Here is a 24,005-nt window from a genome sequence, read left to right as displayed (position 1 = left end):
TACGTGTTGTTACCTATATTTCAGTCCTAGCAACTCCACTTTTTAGCTATGGGATACTGGGTAACTTTTTAAACTTTTTTTGGTGCTTCAGCTTCCCTGTCTGTAAAATAGGAGTACAATCTAGTTGATTGTTATTATATGTGGACCCTCAAGGTTAGGGGTTTACAGAACAATTTTCTATCTCTCGGGGTCCCGTTGGTTGCCCGAGCTCAGCCACACGGGCCTGGTTTGGGGAGCTCCGTCAGACGATGGCAAGGGCTACGGCTGGAGTCGTCTGAACTGGGCATCCAGGATGGCTCGTTCTCCTGGGCGGCAGTTGATGCCAGCTGCCCCTGGGGGCTCGCTCACTCCAGGGTGAGCCAGAATGCCTACTCACGTACCCTGGACCACATACCTCTCCACGTACCTGGACTTCTAGCATGGAAGCTTACTGTGGAGGGCAAGAGTTTTCCAGGAGGCTTCCTCCTGTGAGACCCAAGAGAAAGCTCAAAGGCTTTTATGAACTAGACTTAGCAGTCCCAGCTTCATGAAGTGAAGAATTAGACTCCCTATCCTGATGGTGTGCACGCTAAGTTGCTTCAGTCATGGCCAACTCTTTGTGACCTTATAGACTGCAACCTACCAGGCTCCTCTGTCCATGGATTCTCCAGGCAAGAATACTGGAGTGGGTTACCATGCCCTCCTCTGGGGGATCTTGCTGACCCAGGGGCTAAATCCACAGTCTCTTATATCTCCAGCATTGGCAGGTGAGTTCTTTACCACTAGCCACCTGGGAAGCCCCATCCTGATGGAGAGAGTGACAGATCACCTTGTAGAAGAGCATGTGGGCTGAGAGAGGTCACTGCAATCATATTTGGGCAATAAGATCTTCCACAGGATAATAATTATAGTATCTACCTCACAAGGTTAAGGGAGGACTATATGAGTTAACAAAACTAAGCAAATATTTAGGACAGTGCCTGACGTATCTTAAGCCCTCAATAAATGTGGTCTATTAATATGATCCCCCAGAACCTGGAATGTTTTGCATTGTGTCCTGGTATCTTTATCCTCCCTGCTATTTGTAACTATGATCTTGTCTTTCCAATATTTGAAAATTAGCATTTACAACATGTACCTACTCTTGCAGACAGGGGAAAAGAAATATTTACTGATTTTTCAGGCCTGAGTGAATATGTAATTATTCACTCTGTTTGTATTCTTCGTAGTTTATGGGTTGTGGAATATTTCCTCTTAAGGAGCCGCTTTCTATACTGCTGAGTCAATGCCATCCTGCTGCGCCCTTCTGGCTGTAGTTCGTTGCCTCTAGCCGTGACGACTGGTGACAGCATGTAGGGTCTGTTCTGCAAAGGGTCAATTCCAATGGTGGATAAAATCTCATAAGTGATGACAAGATGATCATATTTTTAAAAACTGAAACAGCTCTCAGCCCAAAGCATAGTATTTTTATCTTGAACTTCACATTGCTATAAAAAGAAAGAATTCAATGTAATTTGCAAAATCTTAGCCTTACAGACAAAAATACTGCAAAAAATAAATGAAGATAAACAATACCAATAGAGTACAGTCTTACTGGTATTAGATCTAAAAAGTAATAGAGGGAACTTTTAAGTTTTCTTTTCTTTTTCTTGCCCCTTGCAACTTAAGATTTAGAATCTAGCAGGATTCTTTGCTTGCAGCAAATACTAAAAGGAATGTGAGTTTATAAAGATGACTCACTGATATATTTTTAATTTCACATTTTGATGGCTTCTAACACATCTCATTACTAATATTCAGAATAAGCTATTTTCACTCTCTTATGTGAGTGACTCTAATCATTGTTCTACAGATGAACATTATGGGAAATAGATGAAAAATCAGGCAAAATCATGGAAGTCACAAGGGAAAATAACCCATGCATTAAGTATTTTAAAAGGATCTCACCAAGATGTGGGAAAGAACACTTAAAAATATACTTCCCTCTGAATTGATTAGTATTACTTTTGTTCACTCAGCATCTCGTTAATAAAAACCCAAGGTGTTGAGTTACATCAGTAACTCTCTTCCAAAAGCAAGAGGTTCATCACAGCTTAGAAATTATAGTCACAAGGGGGAGGACTTTATATTCAATACACAGTTCAGCCTCTTGTAAATGTCAGATAATTAACTACGGCCTCAGTTTGCAAACGGTTAGCATGATCTTCTTCTTTTTATCTGACTTCTTCAAAGATGAACTAATAATTTAGGTAAATGATAGTGCCTCCTAAAACCATTACAAGTCAGCTCGGTGACGTTTACCTGGAAGCTGGCTTACAGGCATTTAGAGTAAGCGAAACATTAGATACCAGACAGAAACTAAATCTAGAGGAAACAATGCGCCTTAAAAAATGTTGGCATCCTAACACAGAAGTTCATTTCCCAACCTCAGACAATGCAATATTAGGGTGATTTCCTTGGATTCCAAGGAAAAGTAATACACTACATCAGGCTCTTCTAGAAATCATCTCTTTTCTTTTTTTTTTTTTTAATTTTATTTTATTTTTAAACTTTACATAATTGTATTAGTTTTGCCAAATATCAAAATGAATCCGCCACAGGCATACATGTGTTCTATAAATACTGAAATTAGAATGCTTTTTAAATCATGTTTTAGAATTTTGAAACTGTGAAGAGTAAGTCTTGTAAAGCTTTCAAAATTAAGCTTATTGTAAATTATTTTATTTACTCATGCTGCTGCTGCTGCTGCTAAGTCGCTTCAGTCGTGTCCGACTCTGTGCGACCCCAGAGACGGCAGCCCATCAGGCTCCCCTGTCCCTGGGATTCTCCAGGCAAGAACACTGGAGTGGCTTGCCATTTCCTTCTCCAATGCATGAAAGTGAAAAGTGAAAGTGAAGTCGCTCAGGTTGTCTACTTGAGTTATACAGTCGTGTCCGACTCCTAGTGACCCCATGGACTTCAGTCTACCAGGCTCCTCTGTCCATGGGATTTTCCAGGCAAGAGTACTGGAGTGGGGTGCCATTGCCTTCTCCGATTTACTCATAGATTACTGTGATCTAGAATTTTTGGCATAGAAAACAAAACCCTGGTTGATTAAATTAAGGACATACATATGTATCAACCAGACCATAAACTTCTTAAAAAAAAACCTGGGCAACAAGGTTTCTGAAGGCCAGTTCACTGACTATGACTTCCTTTGTTTGAGCTGCTTAGGTTCAAACACCTATCCCTATGGGTTTTATAGATTAGTTGAAATATACTCAGGTTATTTATGTATGTACGTTTTATGATTTGTTCTCTGTCTACTAAAAATCTGAGAAAGCTTTATAAAAATCAAATAACAACACAATGTGCTTAGTCACTCAGTTGTGTCTGACTCTTTGCAACCCCATGGACTGTAGCCCGCAAGGCTCCTCTGTCCATGGGATTCTCCAGGCAAGAATATCAAAGTGGGTTGCCACGCCCTCCTCCAGGGGATATTCCCAACCCAGGAATCAAACTCAGGTTTCCCCCATTGTAGGCAGATTCCTTAATGGCTGAGACACCAGGGAAGTCATACAACATAATACTATCAAAAAATAAATGGAAAAGCAGCTAATTAAAGGAAACAGAGAAGTAAGTAGATGGAATTTGTTAAGTGGAATCTATTACCTATATCACTGATTTAATAATAGTTTCTCGGGGGGAAAAGAAACATAAGAAATGTAAACAAACTTTTCTTTTTCTAATCAGTATTAACATAGATTCATGTGTGTTGGTTTTTGTGTGTCATTACCAAAGTCTGAATCTTTGCATTTTTCACATTAACAATCTAAACATTTTTGGAATTGTTTTTGACCATCAGCAGTTCTGCCATGAGGGTCATTTAGTTTTACATATTTATCAGAACTATTATATAACTCTGATATGCAATAATAGAACATATCCAAATAAAGATGTCACACCATTTTAGGATGCTTTGGAAATTATATTAGCTCTGTCCTTCCATCCTCAATGGGCGAGAGAGTCATACTGACCTCTGGAGCTAAAGTGAACCCACATAGGACAGCCATAGGGATTCAAAGACCCTGGACATGGCTCTATAGTTTGATCTGTCTGTATCTTTAAAGCATTCCAACTCAGAGAATAGTTTAAAATTGGGTTACATTTAACTGACAGATACAAACAGATGCAAGTATAGCTATATATTCATATTTGCCTATATACCAAACAAACATGATTAAAATGCCATAAAATATCAAAATCAGACAAACAACACATTCTGAACTGCTTCAGAATCCTTTCTGAATATTTAATATTTATTTCTGGTGGATAACCAAAAATATATGCATGGAATTTCATGAAAATATTCACCTTATAAATAATGGATATGGAAGTTCAAAGTTTTGGAGTGTGACATATTTGCACTTAAATATATAAGGACAAACAACAAAAAGACCCCTTCTGTTGACTTGAACGATTAGTAAGCATTGTGAACTGTCTTCATGAATCTCATATCTGGCTAACATGAAGAGCCAGCAAATTCCTGCCAGCATTGTTTTCATTTTCTTTCACAATGTGACTTCTTTAGATATATTACAGAACTTAAGTCAAGTGTCAGAAAAAGGCAGTATATAGCCAAGAAATGTATAGAAGGAATAAAAAATAAACTCATGATGCTTTCCGACTTCCATGTTCATCAAACTCCCTGTTTACCTGCCTTGATGCTCTGTTAACTTACCAATGTTTATTAGCTTTCTGGGAGCAACAAAATGTAAAATTTCAACAGCTAACCTAACACACAAATGCTCTGATACTGGTCATTACATCTTTGTACCCCAGACAGTCTCTTTAGTCATTAAAAATGCAAACACGGCACTGAAAATACAGTTAGATTATTTCTATGTTATGTGGATAATTTTACAAATCGAATATATTCCTTAAATGTATGGTTTCATAAAGTTGAATCTGGCTCACTGCTTTACTCACATAACATTTTTATTTAAAAATGAAATAAAAATAATCTCTGTGGGTTAGAAGTCATCTCAAGCTCCTGTGCTGGATAGGGTAAATGTTGCATCAGAAAAGGGCATTACTATTTGTTTCCATCATTCTACTGGGTGTATTTAAATTCAGATTCAGCCAGTACTCTGTCAGCAAAGTCAGAAGCCTTTCCCAAATGTATTGTCACAAAAAGACAAAAACTGCTTTCTGGAACAAAGCAATGATCCTTCAAGACTGTGGGAATCTTCAAAGGTAGGCATAACTCTTCCAGAGTGAGAACTAAAAAAAAAGGAAAAAGAGAGGAAGATTTCTGTGTGGGAAAGTTTCTTCCAGACCTCAAAAAATCAGCAAAATTCTTGAACCACAAGCACCAAAGATTCCTCATCATCCTTTCCTTTCTTGGACAACTTTGGAAGTTATTTGCCTATGATGACTTTGTATAGTGGAAAATTCTATTTTGTTGGGTTAACACACATTTCTTTCATTTTTCACACCATGTTTTCGTAACTACATTAATTCATGCACTCAACTCTACCTTAACCTGTGGTACTGTAGTAAGATAAAAGTAAAAACACTAGAAGACTGTATACCCTAAAACTGGCTGCTCTGACAAATGCACAGAAAATAGTTATTAGTCCCAAGAGCACAAGACTAGTCATGAAGGTTTATGCCTTTAGCTGAGGAGTAAGGAGGTGACCCCACACTAGCTCTGACATGTCTATTGGGAGATAAGCTATCGTGCCAGGATACAAATGTGAGACATAATTGAGAATCTGCCAAGAAGTATAAGATTCACTAACAAATATTTACCTCTGATAGTTTGCAGGGAAATATGGAAAATGCCAAAACAGATCTGGATTTGTAAATTCAGTGTGATATAGAAAAGAAAAAAACTTTGGAGCACATAAGTACAATTCTTATCCCTACCATTTTAAAGTAGAATCTCTGGACCAAAAAAGAGGATTTAAAAAATGAGACACAAAGAACTGAGTATTCATGCGTATGTGTATGCATGTGTGTATATATGCATATCTTAATTCTGACAGCCTTTCATTATCTGGACAGCTACTATGGCTTATATCCTGATTGAATCAGGGCATCTGAGAAATTCTCTATTTACCTTCCTGATGATTTTGCCTCTTAGCAGAAAGAGGAATCAATAGGGGGAGTGAGTTTTATCTGCACTTAATTTTAACCACCCAAGAAGAACTAATTAACAGTAAAATGGAAGCATGGCAACTCTCTGCAAATGTGATAATATTATTTTAATGTTTATAATAGTCATGGAAAGAAATGCTAGATTTAATCACAAATATGTTCTCTACTCTTAAAAATAAAACGTTTCTGCTAAAAGATAGAGAGGAGTCAATGGCCAAAATCTCTCAAACAAATATTGCTCAGAAAGAAACTATTATAATAGATGTAGCTCAGAACAAAATCCTAATCATACAAAAACAAATTTGATAACAGCAGGAAGAGTTAACTTAGAAGATGATTGAATCTGGATGCAGACAGTTCTCTATGAGCTCTCACTGAAAAGGAATACATATATAAAAGATTGGAAGTACTTTAGTTATTAACTAAAGCAAGTGAAGACTTTGAAGGATAAATAGAATAGTAAAAATAAATTTTAGTATGTTTAGAATAAGATACAGATAAGGGAGGAATAACCTGCTGTTAAGATTGTTGACAAAACGGTAGCAGATGACATAGAAAATGCTGAAGTTCCCAGCTGCATTGTTTGTTCATATCTTCTTTGTCATGGACTGTTATGAGGAGAAAGAACATTGGTAAGACAGAATCAAACCTTAAGTCGAAAAAAGAATACCTAGAAACTATACATGGATTCAAGTCTCTTGCTTAGTAAAACTGCATCCCGGGGTATTGGGAAAGTTTGTGAATAAGATTGCTGAGATGCTCTCAGTAACTTTGGGGGGAATTACAAAGATGTAGGCATTGGACAAATAGAAACAGGCAAATTATGTACTGATTTTCAAAAGGTATACAAGGATTTCTCAAAGGAAAAAAAAGACAAATAAGCTTTAGAGTCACAGTAAAGTCATAAGACATACTATTAAACCTAAAATGTTGAACACCTAATGGAGATAGAAATGACTAAAGCTCAAAATAGAAGGGCTGGAAAATAGTTAATGGAAATAAGTGTGTATTATGTATAAGAAGACTTCCCTCATAGCTCAATTGGTAAAAAATCCGTCTGCAATGCAAGAGACCCAGGTTCAGTTCCTGGGTCAGGAAGATTCCCCTGGGGAAAGAAATGGCAACCCACTCCAGTATTCTTGCCTAGAGAATTCCATGGACAGAAGAGCTTGGCGGGCTATAGTCCATGGGGTCGCAAAAGAGTAGGACACAACTGAGCAACTAACACACATGTAAGAGAGAAAAAAGTCAAAATAGCATTAAAAACTGTGAAGCAAAAGAGGAAAGCTTAGAGAGAATGTGGATTCAATAAATTAAGGTACCTACAGATTCTTCCATGTGTACTGCTGATGGCCACTGGGTCTTTAGAGAGATTAAGGATGATAACAAACACAAGGCAAAAAATAACCAGGACAACAAGGATGATGATGATGACAGTGGTAGCACCATTGATCCATTAGTTCCCGAGGGCAGGGACCATTTTTTTGTCCACTGGTGTGGTCTAGTACCTGGTACTTAGTGGGACATCAATATATTTTAACTTAACTGAATGGTAGCTAATAACAACTTAGCTCAAGAACTGTCTAAACACCTTGCAATGCTTTATGTCACTTCATCATTGAAACAAGCCTTTAACATTGGGGCAATACTGTTATCCCTACTTCATGGATGAGGAAAAGAGGCTTAGTCATGTCCTTAGCCAAGTGTGTATGTGTGCTCTTGTCTCTGTGACCCCATGGTCTGTAGCCTGCCAGGCTACTCTGTCTATGGAATATTCCAGGCAAGAATACTGGAATGGGTTGCCATTTCCTACTCCAGAGGATCTTCCTGAGCCAGGACTCAAACCTGTGTCTCTTGCATCACCTTCACTGACACACGGATTCTTTACCAACTGGGCCACCTGGGAAGTCCAAGGTTACTACTAAAAATGTTGATGTTCTAACTCAAATTCAAAGCTGTCTGAATAAAAGGCTTAAGCTTTTAATATAAACAACCTCAGATATGCAAATAATACCACTCTAATGGCAGAAAGGGAAGAGGAACTAATGAGACTCTTGATGAGGGTGAAAGAGGAGGGTGAAAAAGCTGGCTTAAAACTCAACATTCAAAAAAATGAAGATCATGGCACCTGGTCCCATCACTTCCTGGCAAATAGAAAGGAAAAAAGTAGAAGCTGTGACAGATTTTATTGTCTTGGGCTCCAAAATCACTGCTGACAGTGATTAAGCCAAAAAATTAAAAGATGCTTGCTCCTTGGAAGGAAAGCTAAGACAAATCTAGACAGTGTATTAAAAAGTAGAGCATCACTTGGATGGCAAATGTCTATATAGTTACAGCTATGATTTTCCCAGTAGTCATGTGTGGATATAAGAGTGGGACCATAAAGCGGGCTGGGCACTGAAAAATGGATGTTTTTGAATTGTAATGTTGGAGAAGACTCTTGGGAGTCTCCTGAACTGTCAGGATCAAACCAGTCAATCTCAAAGGAAATCAACACTGATTATGCATTGGAAGGACTGATGATGAAGCTCACCTGATACTTTGGCCATCTGATGCGAAGAGCTGACTCATTAGAAAAGACCCTGATGCTGGGAAAGATTGAAGGCAAAAGGAGAAGGGGGCAACAGAGGATGAAGTGGTTAGGTAGCATCACCAACTCAAAAGGACGTGAATTTGAACCAACTCCAGAAGATAGTGAAGGACAGTGGAGCCTGGCATGCTGCAGTCCATGCAGTTGCAAAGAGTCAAACATGACTTAGCAACTGAAGAACAAAATTGTATCTTATAAGCTATTGAACAATATTTCATTCTAACTGAAGCCTGATTATAGGGCAGCTGAGGTAGTTGGTTTTTTGTTTTGGTTTTGTGTGTGTGTGTATGTGTATTTTGTCTCTATGGGGGCTTCCCTGGTAGCTCAACTGGTAAAGAATCCATGAAAGTCCCAAGGAAAAAAGAATGAATGGCAGGAAATCCAGGTAGAGATATTGCTACTGCTAAGTCGTTTCAGTCATATCCGACTCTGTGCGACCCCAGAGACGGCAGCCCACCAGGCTCCCCCGTCCCTGGGATTCTCCAGGCAAGAACACTGGAGTGGTTTGCCATTTCCTTCTCCAGGTAGAGATATTGGAAGATGTCAAATTCTAGAGAACAAAATGAATAAACTGACAAGGCCAAAGAAATTCAGACCTAAAGAAGCTGGATGCAGGAATAAGGATAGTGGAAGAAGTTAGAAAACCATCAGTATAACTGAGTGGCCAAAGAGCATCAAGGCACTCCATGCAGCTACCACAACCACATGGCAACAGATCTTCAGTTGGTCCTAGCACTTTACCTCGGAACTGAGGAGTTCCCAACTGAAAAAAAAACTTCAATTCAATTAATAAAATGACTGAACTTATTAAAGGAAGTTTTTTATACCTTGTTTTATTTTAAGTAGCTCTTCTTGTTAAACAGAATAGCATTATATCTAACTGTATAAGAGAGATCAGGTTTTACTGTAGGTAGTAAAAAAGAGGCTTAGATCTTAAGTTATAGTGTTTTTGTCTTAGTTATATTTAAAAATACTCATCTCTGCTTTATATAAAGAAATAGTAATGGTAGGAGGAAAAAAATCCAATATGATACATAACAGAGGGAATATTTACAATAATAACAATAGTGCACATTTCATGGAATGATTCCTGTGTATCAAGCACTCCAAAGAAACACTTTATAAAGCTCATTTAATCTCACAGAAATCTTTAGATATAGGTGTTATTGTGATTCCTATTATATGTTAGAAATTGAGGCTCAGAAAGATTTAATTCCTTGTATCTGGTCATGGCTATTAAGCAGAGGAGCAAATTTTCAAATCCAGAAACCTCTTTCCTTTAATCACCATAATAAACTGGCATTAAGCTTTATTCTCTCCTAAGAAAGTCTGAAGGATAGCCTCAAATAGAGTTCAGGATAGGATGTACATGATTTAGCAGAGATCACAGGAAAATGTCTCACAAATTTTTAATTGACAATCAGCTCATCAGGAGTCAGTGAAGTGCAGAAAGTTTCAAATAAAGACAAAACAGGCTTAAGTTGCATTAAAAGGTTTCAGAATTTCAAACAATGGAGCTGGTTAGAACTCACGCCTCCACACTGGAGTACTGTGGTCACTTTTGAACATCATGTGCTAGGTGAAACTTTAGAAAATGGAAATGCATCTAAAAAATGTAGACATGGATAATATTTTAGAGCCATCATACATGGAAAATCACATTCTTGAGCCAAATAAACTCAAGAGGGTAGGGTGGCTATTTTCAAATACTAGAGTGGCTGTCACCTGAAAGAAGTATAAGGTTTACTCTGTGTAGTTCCAGAGGTAGGAGGTAAAATTTTACTCTGAATAAAAAATAGTTCTGATAATCAAAACTTTTCCAAAAGATAATGCCAATGAACACACCATCAATATAGAAATTCAAGGAAATGTTAGCAGAGATAAAAAGGGTGAGAAAGTGACCTAGAGTAGTTTATATCTCCAAGAATCCTTTTTTGCTCATTTAGCAACCTCAGAATTGGCTTGGACAAGGTCTAGTTGTTCCTAGGGACCAGCTGCATTGTCCTCAAGACATTCCCCCCAAATAAGTCCTTTCTGTCAATGTCGCTTCTTCCCCTGAAGAATGTATGCTGCTGCTGCTGCTGCTGCTCCTAACACTTTGTTTCAAACCCTCTCAAATGTCTGCTTTGTGAATCCCTCCTATTGCGGTAGTGGTTCTACCTTCGAGAGACTGAGGTGTAGTCTATATAGCTACTGAAACTGAAGGATCTAAATTGAGCTAAAGCCTTTTGGTTTCCTTTAAAAAACAGACCAGAATTATGAATAGAGCCATAAGCACAGTCATGAGTTATTCAACCAGGGGTAGCTATTTGATTGATAAATCAATTTGCAGGAATATATTAAATGATTAATGAGTCTGTCATATCAACTAGGACACTTGCTAATTGTTTTCAAGGTTCCAATAAATGTAGTGGCAATTAATTGCACCTGCTATAATCCATTGCCTGCTTGGAGCTGACGTGCAAGTTTAACGTTCATTTTTCACCGATGAAAAGACTTTTGTCTATTCTGTGGCTTTCTCCACACCTGCCTGATATAGGAAAACAATAATTGCGTTAGTCAGACTCCGGTTTATTAATGGCTATAAATTTAAAGCCCTTGCAGTTCTCCCTACAAACAAAGGTGAGAAGAACTTTTGCAAGCCACCCAGGGAAGAAAGCGGTGTACTTACAAATCTAATTTTCATCTGAGTATAGAATATTGTGCTTCCCCCAGGCAGGCCTTGGTATCACAAAAGCAATTTCTGGCAGACTGGAAGGATTATTCCCTTCTGGGTTTCCAGCATGTGACAGGACAGCAGAGTGGAGGTCCTCCTCTCAGGGGACTGGCAGCTTCATGAAGCAGATGGGACCTGACAGGTTATTTCCACAAAACGGAGGCTCTGAAGCAGGAAGTGGGTATGGCTGACTGAGTAATGGGAGGCTCCTCCTTTCAACGGGGAGAGCCTGAACCCAGCTGTGGCAGGCGACATTTATTCATGTCGGAGGAGCGCTGCCGGCCGGCCATCCATTCCAAGAACCTTGAGAAAACAGAATGGTGCAGGGGGCTGAGCGCCCAGGTGACAGAATCCATGAGGCAGTTTAACCCTGTGAAGGCCATCCACTTCCTGCAAAGTAAGTGGAAGAGCGGATTTCAGTCCAGCCCACCTTGTGCTCTTCACGTGTGGAGCCCTCCAGAGCACATTTTCCATGCTCTTTTCTCTTAGCCAGGTCACACGTGCTGATCTCCCTAGCTGGTACTTGTGAAGAATGAGAATCAGCTGTAGAGTCTAGCCCTCCACACTCCAGAACAAGGTGTGACAAGTTTGGGTTGGGGTGAAGAGGTGAGTGTGTGTCATGTGACACCATCCTATAGATGCCTGCCTGGCTCTTTGAGGAAGGTGGTGGGGTGGGAGATGAAAGGTCAAAGGTCAAAGTAGAGTGGGCTGCCCCACCACCTTGCCCACTCTGGCTCTGATGTTCCATCCCTTCTCCTTTCCCTGTGCTGTCAGAGCCAGAAGGTCCGTCTTGAGCTATGATCACCTTCTATTGCCATGAATCCCTCATCCCCCGCCCCCCACCACCATCATTACTCTGTAGGCAAATCTAGGAAGAATCCAAGAAAAAAGCCTTAAACGTGCCCTTTCCTAAATCAACCTGTTTTGACACCACTGGGCCATGGTCACACCCAAGGCAGCCAGGACAATGACCACATAAGAGGCACTGAGCAGGATCTGTCCAAAGAATCGAGTCATAACACATATTCCTAGTTGCCCATACAGGTGTCAGCCCATTGCCATCAATCCCTGCCCCTCGTCACTGCTTCTGGCCAACTTCACAAAGCTGCCACCTGGTTTCCTTCCCTCTCTCTCTTCTACACCCCTCAACCCTCCCCCACCAACATACATGAACCAGAGGCAAAATACAATTGATTCTGGCTAAATCTGTTGTCCCAGTGCTAGACATTTGGCTAGGTTAAGGGATTGCAGTTGTTAAAGGATATGTGCCCTAAAATAATTCCACTACAGATTTGTTTCCTTAGAAAACGAGCAATGTCTACAAGTAGGTTGCTTGTTTGAGCTAGTCTTTGGTTGTTTTTTTTTTAATCACCCTGATGAAGTTTCTTTTTGTTTGCTCTTTTCATGGTAATGGGCTCTGACACCAGGCATCTGGGGTCTATTGGTAAACAAAGGTTGTTTTCTAAACCACGAACACAGAGATAACATTAAGATAATAAAAGAGTCTAGAAATCTGTATAATTAATATTTCATCTTGCTTTGTGACCAGAGTTCAAGGTTCAGGACTAATATTTAGGTAACAGACATTATTTTGACTTCTGTTCGTATCTATTGTAGCCACAAGGTATAGGAATTACAGGGTAGTTTACACCTTGGGTTTCCTATGCAATCTTTTTTATACTATTCCCTACAAGAAGGAAGCTGGAGAGGAGCTTTCTGAGTTGGCAAAGCAAAAGACACATGTTTCCAAGCTGTGGTGTGACGAACACTAACGATGCCAAGTCTGAGAATATCTGTTGTGAACCTAGAGTAGTGAGATGGGTCCTTAAGAAACACGCCTTTGCCCCAGTTCAGTCTAAACACAACAGCATGGGCATCCTTTTAAAACAAGAGTTTTGTTCTATCACTCCTCTCCTCAAAATCCTGCAGTGGCTCCCCCTTGTCATTTAGTTACAGCCAAAGCCAAATTCAGCATAGGATCTACATCACCATCATCATCTGGGCTTGTCTCCTTGACCACTTCTCCATGATCACATGGAGAAAACTCCAGTCGTCCTAGGCTCTTACTAGAACTTCCAAGAGTTCTGCCTAGAACGCTTCTGGAAGCCCCCAGGGCTTTCTCCCTCACATCTTGCTTTGTTTTTCTCCACAGCACCTGTGCCATCTAACAAACAACATGTTTTGCTAATTTATCGTGTGTAGGGTCATCATCTCTGGTGATAAACTTCCATGAAAGCAGGGAGTCTGGGTTGTCTTTATTCTTGGCTGTACTACCAGCACCTGGAAGAGTGCCTGCCTCATGGTAGACCTTCAATAAATGTTTTCTGTGCAAGTGAATGAATGAATGAATGGGTGAATACCATTATATATGTGTGTGTGTTAGCTAAACAAGTGTTGTACAACTGTAATGCAACATCCTAATTAAAAAGGAAGGTCCAGAACTATTGTACACACATCTAATTTTGATTCCTGCTCTATCGCTTTCTCATTATTATTTAATTTCCTCTCATTCACTTAGAACAGGATAGAAAACCTGCAGCTGTTCTTCAAATTTTTGAGATAAATTGTGAAAATCATTTCATAAATTGCAGAATAGTAAATGTTCATTACTTGTCTCTTCATTGATGCCACCTTATATAACAGGACATTTTCCCAGTGTTTAAGGAAACTGTTGAGATTCAATAAATACATGTAATGTATCAAATGAATTGCACAGCAATTACTCAAAATAATTTGAAATTCATCTTTTGGAGAAGCAAGATGGATATTGATTTTTGAAGCCCCCCACGGCATTACTCAATGTGATTGCTGGTCATATTAAATTTGCTTTGTCGTATCTCAAAAATAAAATTCAGCCCCAAAGAACTAATTTCCAGTGTTCAAGAGAAGGTGTCAAAATTTTCTAAAATAATTCCAGGGTGACGATAACAAGCGCTGTAATAAAAATAAGCATTTAAGTCAATAAACATTCAGAGCATGTAGTGATCCACTCTTGGTAACTGCTTTGAAAGAAATAGCGCTAATTCAGCCACATTATATTAATATTAAAAAGTATATCTCTCTCACCAAGATAACTGGAATTCTACCATTAAAAGCCTATATTTATGAATTAATTGTGTGTTCTGGGATTTGTATGCATCATTAACATGCTCCTATTCTGGCCATTGGTGAAGCAATGTGCCTGTTCTACTGAGGATTAAGCTGGGATTTTTTTCTGTAAAATGAAAGAGTAAATGGAAGTGAGGAGATATGCTGACGGTTCAGAATTCTAGGAGAGGTATGATTTCCAGGCATATTCAAAATGATCTCTGAGTTACATGATTTTATCTCCGAGGACACATCCACTGAGTATTGTAAAATGAAGAAAAAGCATGGGATCATTGTGACATTGAATAACCAAATTATTTTTAACAACAAATTGAGACATAATTCATATACCAGGAAATTAATCCATTTCCAGGATACAATTCAATGACTTTTAGTCTAATCACAGTTGTGCAACCCTGTGATTGCACAATTTAAGCTTAGAACACTGTTACCACTCTAAATAGAGGTCTGAACCCATTAGCAGCCACTCTCCAACCCCACCTCCTCCAGCCCCTGCAAACTGGAAGTCTACATTCTATCTCTACAGGTTTGCCTACTCTGGATATTTTATGTAAGGGTAGTCATAGAATATGTGGTCTTTTGTGACTGACTTATTTTTCTTAGCATAAAATTTTTAAGTTCATCCACATTGTAGCATGCATCCTTACTTCGCTTTTATGGTCAAATATGTTCCATGGTAGAATGTGCCACATTTTGTTTTTCAATTCCTCAGTTAATGGACATTTGGGTGGTCCTACTTTTTGGCTACTATGAATAGTGCAGCTATGAACTGTTATGTATACTTTTTGCTCATTGTCTTTTAATATATTGAGTACTATGAGAAAATTCATAAACTTTGCAACTATACCATTTAGCATTCAGACACCAATGGGTTGTATGATTTAGCACATGTTTAATTTCTCTAGCCCCTGTTTCCTCATCTGCAACATGTCTTAGCAGAAAATAAGTGCTCAAAAATGATATTTATGCAAGAAACAAAAAAGTTCCAAACATTGTATCCTGCCTGTCTTCACAACTACCTTCACAGGTGGCTGGTTGGGAAGTGCTCTCTTTCGAAGTCAATTTAAATCATTTAATTTTTGCAGGTAAAAAAGAATAAGCCTCAATCCATAATATTTGTTAATGGAGTAAAAATTCAATTGAATGTGCCCTTTTTGATGGGCAAAAATGACTGCCTAGTAAAGAAGATTTAAATAATACTTATGAGTTTAAATGTAATTTTATTGATTTTGTGTGTGTGCTAATTTATCAGCATAGAAAGAAAAAGGAGAAATAGTAGTATGCTTTATCATCTGTCATTAACCAAATAGACTATTTTTTTCAATAACATTCTTGGGATAAATTACTAATTTCCATTTTGTGTAAAAATCGATTTTTATGTAATAGTCTTGGTCACAACCTATTCCATAAAACTGGAATTTACTATATTCAAGTGCTGACAATCATTCAAACTTTAATAGAGTATATGAAGAGTATTTCTCTCTTTTTTCCTGACTATGGTACATTAAGTCTCCAGAGGGGGCAAATGTTTAGCAACACATTACTTATCACTATGTTACTGTATTAGAATCTAACTCAGAAATGTCTCTTGCAATCAGCAATGTCTTCTTCCTGAATTGCTCCTACTAGGCAATCATTAGCAAATTCTGTACCTTTCAAGACAATTTGTAGACAAATAGTTTTCTCTATTTATGATCTGCTTTACTAAGATAAAATCAGCTCAAGAGAACTTTTGTTACTTTTCCAAGGACACCATCACTTTTTTATCTCTTTTGTACCCTAAAGAGCTTTCTCTTCCTAGAAAGTAAACACCACAATTGACCAATAAACTTATAGACCTGCTTATTAAACCCATCCAGCTAATCAAGAGAAATAGAGAAGTCCTGTGCACTGGCATACTATTAATGTTGGGACTTATTCCTTCTCATTCACAGTGTAATGGAATTTTTCCCCTATGGTTCATTCATCACTTTAAAAAATTAAGCCAATTTAGAAATATAATTTGAATGTATAATTGAATTTGTCAGTTGATCTTAGCCTTTACAAGTTAATCAAATAACAGAGACTTAAGCAAGTTTCCCCCACACACTCTGGTCTATGGGCAGCCAATCATCTCCTAAAGAGAATGTCAGATTCTTTCAGGGCTTTTTGCTGATTAGATCCTCATTTTTACTTTAGAGGACTGAAGTATTTTTTTCCTGGCAATCAAAATTCCTGCTATCAGTCAAACTGAAAGGAAGAAAATGGCATAATTTTAGCTAAAATATTAGAAATGACAAATAAGTGAAATATGTTAACTGGAGTGGAAAAGAAATGTGTAATTAAGCAGCACAAGGACCATGTGTCAGAGTCTTCTATAGTAATAGATGGGTGGAGCGTTTCGACTTTTTGCAAAGACCAACACAGCTGTCAGGAAATTTTAGTCCTCTTGATGAGTCACAGGACTCACTTGGGATCTCTCACCTCGACCAACAACTGACAAGTTCATTGTTGTTGCTTCCCATTAAATACAGGAAGGTAGATCAATTAATTGTAAGCTATGGCAAATTAAGTGGAACAAATTATAATGAGAAAAAGATATATGCGTGGTTTAAATAATTTAAACCTGTGCCAAAACAGGCTTATTTGGAATCTTAAAATATCTAAATTGCTACCTTTCAAACACTCCTCAGCTCTGTGTCAAGCAGATTTTGAAATTTTTAGTGGAAATAGCATGTATTTCCCAGTGTTCCAACGGTACTCTAGGCACCATTAGTAAAGACCTGAGAGGCTGGCCATTCAGACTCAAAACTGGATGTCTGGTCCCGCTTTGTGTTGGCAGAGAAGCACCACAGCAAGAGGTGACCTCACGTCCTTGGAGCCCAGAGCAGCCCAGAGCTAGGTTGCTCCACTTGGAGAAGAGAAAGGCAGGATCTACAAGCTTCAGGATGAGAATATTTCTAGACTCTGGAGGAGACAAGATTAAATCCAGGTCCCAATACTGAAGTTTCTATTCTTCATTCTCCTCCACATATAGTAGAATTGCCAAGATTATTATGTTAAGGAATATTATTCGCCATTTTGTTCAAAGAATCAATATCATCAAAGAATTTTTATGAACAGGAGTAAGCATGGGGCTTCCCTGGTGGCTCAAAGGGTAAAGCATCTGCCTGCAAGGTGGGAGACCCGGGTTCGACCCCTGGGTCAGGACGATCCCCTGGAGAAGGAAATGGCAACCCACTCCAGTATTCTTGCCTAGAAAATCCCACGGACGGAGGAGCCTGGTAGGCTACAGTCCATGAGGTCCCAAAGAGTCGGATACAACTGAGCGACTTCACTTTCAAGCATGGAAAGCACAATGAACTGAACTTCCTTCTACATTGGGCATATCTGAAATTGATAATAAACTATTTAGTATTTCAATGTTAGCACAGTTCCAGTCGGTTAAGTAGGAGGATTTTTACTATAATTCTTACCCACTTTCTCTTATGTCTTGGAATTATAGAAAGTTAGAGTCCCTCAGTGTTCTTGCCTGGAGAATCTCAGGGACGGGGGAGCCTGGTGGGCTGCCGTCTATGGGGTCGCACAGAGTCCGACACGACTGAAGCGACTTAGCAGCAGCAGCAGTACTGCTATATAGATAACTCTTTAAGATTCTGTCTTCAATTCTTGTGAATATATACCCCCAAGTGGAATTACTAGATCATATTCTTAATTCTATTGTTAATTTTTTAAGTAATCGCCACTCTGTTTTCCAAACCATTTTACATTCCCATCGAGAATGTACCAGGATTCCAATTTCTCCACATCCTCAACATCCTCATCCATACCTGTTATTTTCTTTCTTCCGTGTGTTATAGTAGTCATCCTAATAGGTGTGAAACAGCATTTTTATACCTGAAATTTTAGACACTCTTTCAAAGTGTGGTTTGCAAATGACATACATTAGAATCACTTCATCCACATATTATTAGTAGAAACATTCAGATTACTGAATCAAATATCAAATCAAACTGGGCCTGAGCAACATTAACAAGTTCCTCAGCTGATTCCTTTGAGGACTTTTGGCAGACCATGCACTATTTTGGATGGATGTGGTGTAAAAGGACCTCAGTGTAGGAAGAAAACACCTAGCCCATCCTACAGATATTGTGTAGCGTAGAATACTTGCTATTCACCTGCAGTCTGAATAAGGTAAGCTGACACAGAAACAACTAATAACTCTGCAAACACAATGAAGCCCCTGAGCCACATGGTTATACTTTACAGTGTGCCGCTGAATGTTACTGTACCATCACTGAACTGATGGAGAACTATAAGCACCTTCATTATGGTCATCTGATGTGTGTGTGTGTGTGTGTGTGTGTGTGACACATATAAAGATCTCTGACTTACTGCTGCACCTGCAAAGATTTTTATTTTTATCCATTTCCCTTCTTTCGAGCAGCAAAAGCCAGGGTTGAAATTTCAGTTCTTTTATGGTTATCTGAGTCCTTCCCGCTGACGACTGTGCTGGGCACTGTTTGTTTTCGACAAGCAGAGGTAATAGTACCTTAGACCTTGGCCGTTTGGGAAGGTACTTGTTTATTATGAGAGACCTTACGGACTAAAATGAAACTGTGTCCAAAATGACAGCAGGTAGGAACATGGGCTGAACAGGAATAAAGTCAGTTTTCACTGTAAGGGAAAATAAGTTAAAAGCTGCTTACTGTCCAGATTTGAATTAAGAAGCTTTAGTTTACGCCAAGGAATTTCTTAAAATTAAACTACTTGTACTGATTTTGCATCAGCAAAATTACATTTATGAAATCATGTATAAGCAGACCCTTCACTTCCAAAACACTGGGCATCTTTCCAAACCTAGTCTTCAGATTTATTGTGTTTCTATAGTTCTCTGCTGGTACTTTTGTGCTTCTGAAACCCTGTCTGCTTTCAGCAATTAATAAAAATGTTATGGGTTTTGATTTGCATCACTGCAGCATATGAACTAAATTACTTTTCATCTGCAGGCTTAAAGCAGAATAAAACTCTTTGTGATAAAGTTTCATACTGTTCAGATATGAGTTGCTGAACCATGGAATCCAATGAGCCAACACCAAGGCAGCCAGAAAGACTGGCTGCCTTTTGTTCCCTTTTATATCATTTCCAGCTAAACAGTCTGCTGTTCTAGAGGTTTTCAATGCTAAGCCCCTAGGTGGCTTTTAGAAATTGATGAAGAATTTTCTGATCGGAGTAACCACTGAAATAAACCAAAGCATAACCCAGGAAGGCACCACAACTTGTCCATCATGGTTTAACAACTGCAATTGCCAATTGGGTGTGGAAAACTTTGCTCTCAGAGACATTCAGAGAACAGATATTAGAAGTGATTATATCTTTACTAGAATATAGTTCATATTCTCTTTTAAGTGCCTTCACAAAAGGGTAAAATTCAAGTTATTTCTCCTTCTACTGGGTATCCCAGCCTTTCTTCAATGCTTCTTCCCTTTGCTCATTTTATTTCAATTTTATTTAGATAATAATTGCAACATTGTTACAGAGATAGGGCATAGTTCATTAATAATATAATAAGCATAGGGATTATGTTTTATTTATATGCATATCTCTCGGTGTTTAACACAGTTTGTTGCATGTAATAAAGAATCAAACTCTAAATGCATGAATTAATTAAGCCGAGTTTGCTGGGTTAGTTTCTCCTAGGTTTAAATAGTCCCCTTGGGTCCATAAATCCTTCCACAGACTCTGGCTTTAGCTTAGCTTTCTTGTTCTTCTGGATAATCTTCCCTAAATTCCTCCTGTTCCAAGCTGAGTTACTCCCTTTTCACAACTATGCTCTTCTAGGGCTGAAGATCTCTTATAAAACTGGAATCATTTTTGGTGCAACTGACAAACTCTGCTACCATTTGCCTGAAGTCTCCTCTCTTTCTTCTCTCTACAGTTTTTGACTTAGACCCCCTTTCTGGCACATGCATTTTTCTGAATGAGTCATTCTGTTCAGTCATTATGTAATTCACTTTGAATTACCCAGAGTGCCCTCGCATCACAACTACCACAAATAGCCGACTCTTGGTCACCATTCAGAGACTGGCAAGCTGACGTGAGCCTCTGATGTTAAGCTTTGAGGGCTTTCCCTTACTTAGGCTTCACCATCCTAGAATATTTCTGTTCCCTGTTCTAGTCTAGCTTCCTTTTAAAGAAAGGACTTCTTGGTTTTCCTATATCTCCCTGGGTATCATATGCCAAGTTGATTTTCCATTTTTATCCAAACCTGGCTATGACAGTTCCTTTAAAGCAGGAGTATTCCAAAGGGTACAAGGGGCCTACATTTTGAAAGCTTAAGCAGTTGTTTACACCCTAGACTACTTTGTCAAGTAAAAACTAAGAAGCTTCATGAGGGTAGGAACTTTTTTTACCACTTTATTCCAGCTGTTGCTAATCATCTGTCTGCCTTTCTTCTAAGAAGCTATCTTGAATCACTGCTTACTCTGTATCTGTATAACATTATAAATATAACACTAGATAATGCCTATATAACTATGAGCATTATCTACAGAACAGTGTCTATAAAGTCCACATACAATGAACACACAGGAAGTATTAAATTAGTATTGTTGTTAGAATGAATATAATAAATGGATCTCGGGCAACACTTTAAAAAGTGTACTACTTATCCCACATACATTATCATTCTAATAGTAGGGTATCATTGCTCTAACCTACATTTATCAACATATTTCTCTATAGAACTTCAAAACAGAGAAGAAAGATACACATCTTCCTCTGCTATGTCTTTAGCATGATGAGGGGCCACCTTCTCCAGCTCTCTCTTTACTTTTTGAGTGTGAACAGGCTTCTAGTTCAGCTCTGGGGGTTCCAGACAGGAAGGGATCATTGAAACATATTGGTCACCACAGAAAAGAAGAGTAAGGACTGGAGATTTAGGCTTATGCAGAGAGGTGAGGAACAGGACAGAGTTTGGTGAAATACGAAATAGGAGGGAGTTAAGCACAGGGCTAAGAGGGCAATAAAAACAGAGGGTCGAGTCATTATGAAGATGGATGGAAGAGGGGATAGTTGAATGGTCATTGTGTACCAAGACTGCAGGAAGCATGCTATGTGATTAGCTCATTTTATCCCCACAAGAGCCTAGCAAAGTTTGCATTATATTCCCCATTTTATAGATGAGGAGACTGAGACTCAAAAATCTCATTTTCCTGTAGTTCTCTGTTTAAAAAAAAAATGGCACAAATGAGTACAAGTAAAACTGGTGAGATCTGAATCAGATCAGTTGATTGTATCAATGTCAATATCCTGGTTGTGATATTTTACTGCAGTTTTGCAAGATGTTACCTTTGGGGTAACAATATAAACCAAAAAACTCTTTACAATATAAAGAGTAGGCCCTATATTTTTAGGAATTCTTAATGTTATAAGGGACTCCCCTGGTGGCTCAGATGGTAAAGTGTCTGCCTACAATGAGAGAGACCCAGGTTCAATCCCTGGGTCGGGAAGACCCCCTGGAGAAGGAAATGACAACCCACTCCAGTACTCTTGCCTGGAAAATCCCATGGACGGAGGAGCCTGGTAGGCTATGGCCCATGGGTCACAAAGAGTCAGACACGACTGAGCGACTTCACTTTTATGTTATAAATATTAGCCCTTTGTCTGTCATGTACATTGTGAATATTTTCACTGTTTTTCATGGTGATGGGAAAAATTAACTTTGTATAGCCAAGTTATTAACAGTTTTTTATATTCCTTCCTTTTATTCTTTAATTTTGAGTCAGAGAAAGTCTTTCTTTACACCTATGTTAAAGAACAATTTACCCATGTTTTCTTTCAGTCCTGATGTGGTTTCATTTCTTACATTTAGACACTTACGTGCATTTCTTAGGATACAGTGCAAGCTCATTCTGTTATGAAAACTGCTGAAAGGTTTCAAAATGACATTTTTTACTCATTAGTCATGAAAGGTTTTCTTAGTATATTGATCTATGCACATTTTTTTCCCTGTATGATAAGTACCAGATAACTAATGGTATTTGATTATTGCTCCTGCAATTTTTACATACACACACACACACACACACACACACACACACACACAAAATACAATCAGGAGCAAACTTTCAATGACCAGTAAAAGTATCATGAGTTCCTTAGACTCACAGGATCTTTGTCAGAACTGTCTATGTTAGGATGTGGTTTTCAATTCACATGAATTTCTAATACAGACAAAGAGTTTATCAACTGGCTGCCTTTAAAAGATCTTAAGGCATTTCTACACTCAAACTATAGATTATACTTTTATGGTTGTTTTCAGTGTGTGGCTTGGAAATATGGAGCAGACAACAGTCATGGCAAAGTAGACCATCGGAGAAGGCAATGGCACCCCACTCTAGTACTCTTGCCTGGAAAATCCATGGACGGAGGCACCTGGAAGGCTGCAGTCCATGGAGTCGCTAAGAGTCAGACAGGACTGAACGACTTCACTTTCACTTTTCACTTTCATGCATTGGAGAAGGAAATGGCAGCCCATTCCAGTGTTCTTGCCTGGAGAATCCCAGGCACAGGGAAGCCTGGTGGGCTTCTGTCTATGGGGTCGCACAGAGTCGGACACGACTGAAGCAACTTAGCAGCAGCAGCAGCAGCAGACCATATTGTCAAGAACCTTGTAAGCACCCAATAACCATTTGGCTCACCTTGGATGAGACGTGAGCATTTTGCTAGCTACTTCAAACCCTAATTACTGATTTCTACTCTATGTATATTGCCATTTTATGTACAGCATCTATTTAAAGACTGTAATTCATATTATTTGTCACAACTTCTGGATGTTGTAGAACAACACTTAGTAGTTACAGTAATAGGTTCAGGCAATCCACACATTATTAGCAAATTGCCATTATTTAAATCACACCTTTCTCATAAAGAACACCTATATGAGGTACAAATAAGGGACTGAGTTGAAGCAGAAGGAAAGCACCATAAATAATGCCATAAAATAAGTTAAAATCAATTTCAATTTCTAATGGATCATCTGGGGATCTTCCAACTTTAATACTTAATTTACTTTTCTAAATGAGTAGAGCTAAATACAGGGAATTATTTATATAATTTTCCTGTTCTTTGGAAGTTTACATTGTATAACAATGAAAGTTGTTATGTAAGGAATATTATTTTCATAAAAATATACACATACATAGATATAAAATATTCAAAAGAATATTAAATGTCTACTATCCTAAATTTTAAGACTAAAGAAAAAGTTATTGAGGTAAAAACACTTCTATCATTAATGCGGATTAAAACAGTGTATCATAGAATTATTTATATCATAAACAGAGGTAACTCTTGCAAGTCACCAGTATGTGCGCACAACAGGAATTTAAGTTCTTCAGCATCTAGTTGTTTTACCTTTTTATTAGTGTATTTCCATAAGAAATTCCAACATAGCCAACTCTTGCCTCTTGCATATTATAGTATCTTTGG

At 38.4% G+C, this 24,005-nt stretch overlaps 1 protein-coding gene and 1 long non-coding RNA gene across 4 annotated transcripts in view; one reads left to right on the top strand and one right to left on the bottom strand.

The window, feature by feature from the left end:
• NKAIN2 (sodium/potassium transporting ATPase interacting 2) overlaps positions 1–24,005 on the top strand; it is a 1,179,899-nt gene that overhangs the window by 1,047,677 nt on the left and 108,217 nt on the right. The window lies entirely within an intron of this gene.
• LOC147365719 (uncharacterized) lies at positions 1,129–12,149 on the bottom strand. Its single transcript, XR_015132678.1, has 2 exons — positions 11,382–12,149; positions 1,129–5,241 (listed from the first exon to the last, which is right to left on the bottom strand). It is a non-coding gene; the product is annotated as an uncharacterized LOC147365719 (long non-coding RNA).

This window comes from Bos grunniens, chromosome 9 (assembly GCF_055505025.1).
Source record: "Bos grunniens cultivar Pamir isolate PY7600 chromosome 9, Bosgru_T2T1.0, whole genome shotgun sequence".
Lineage (NCBI taxonomy): Eukaryota > Metazoa > Chordata > Mammalia > Artiodactyla > Bovidae > Bos > Bos grunniens.
This window is presented reverse-complemented; position numbering and strand designations above follow the sequence as displayed.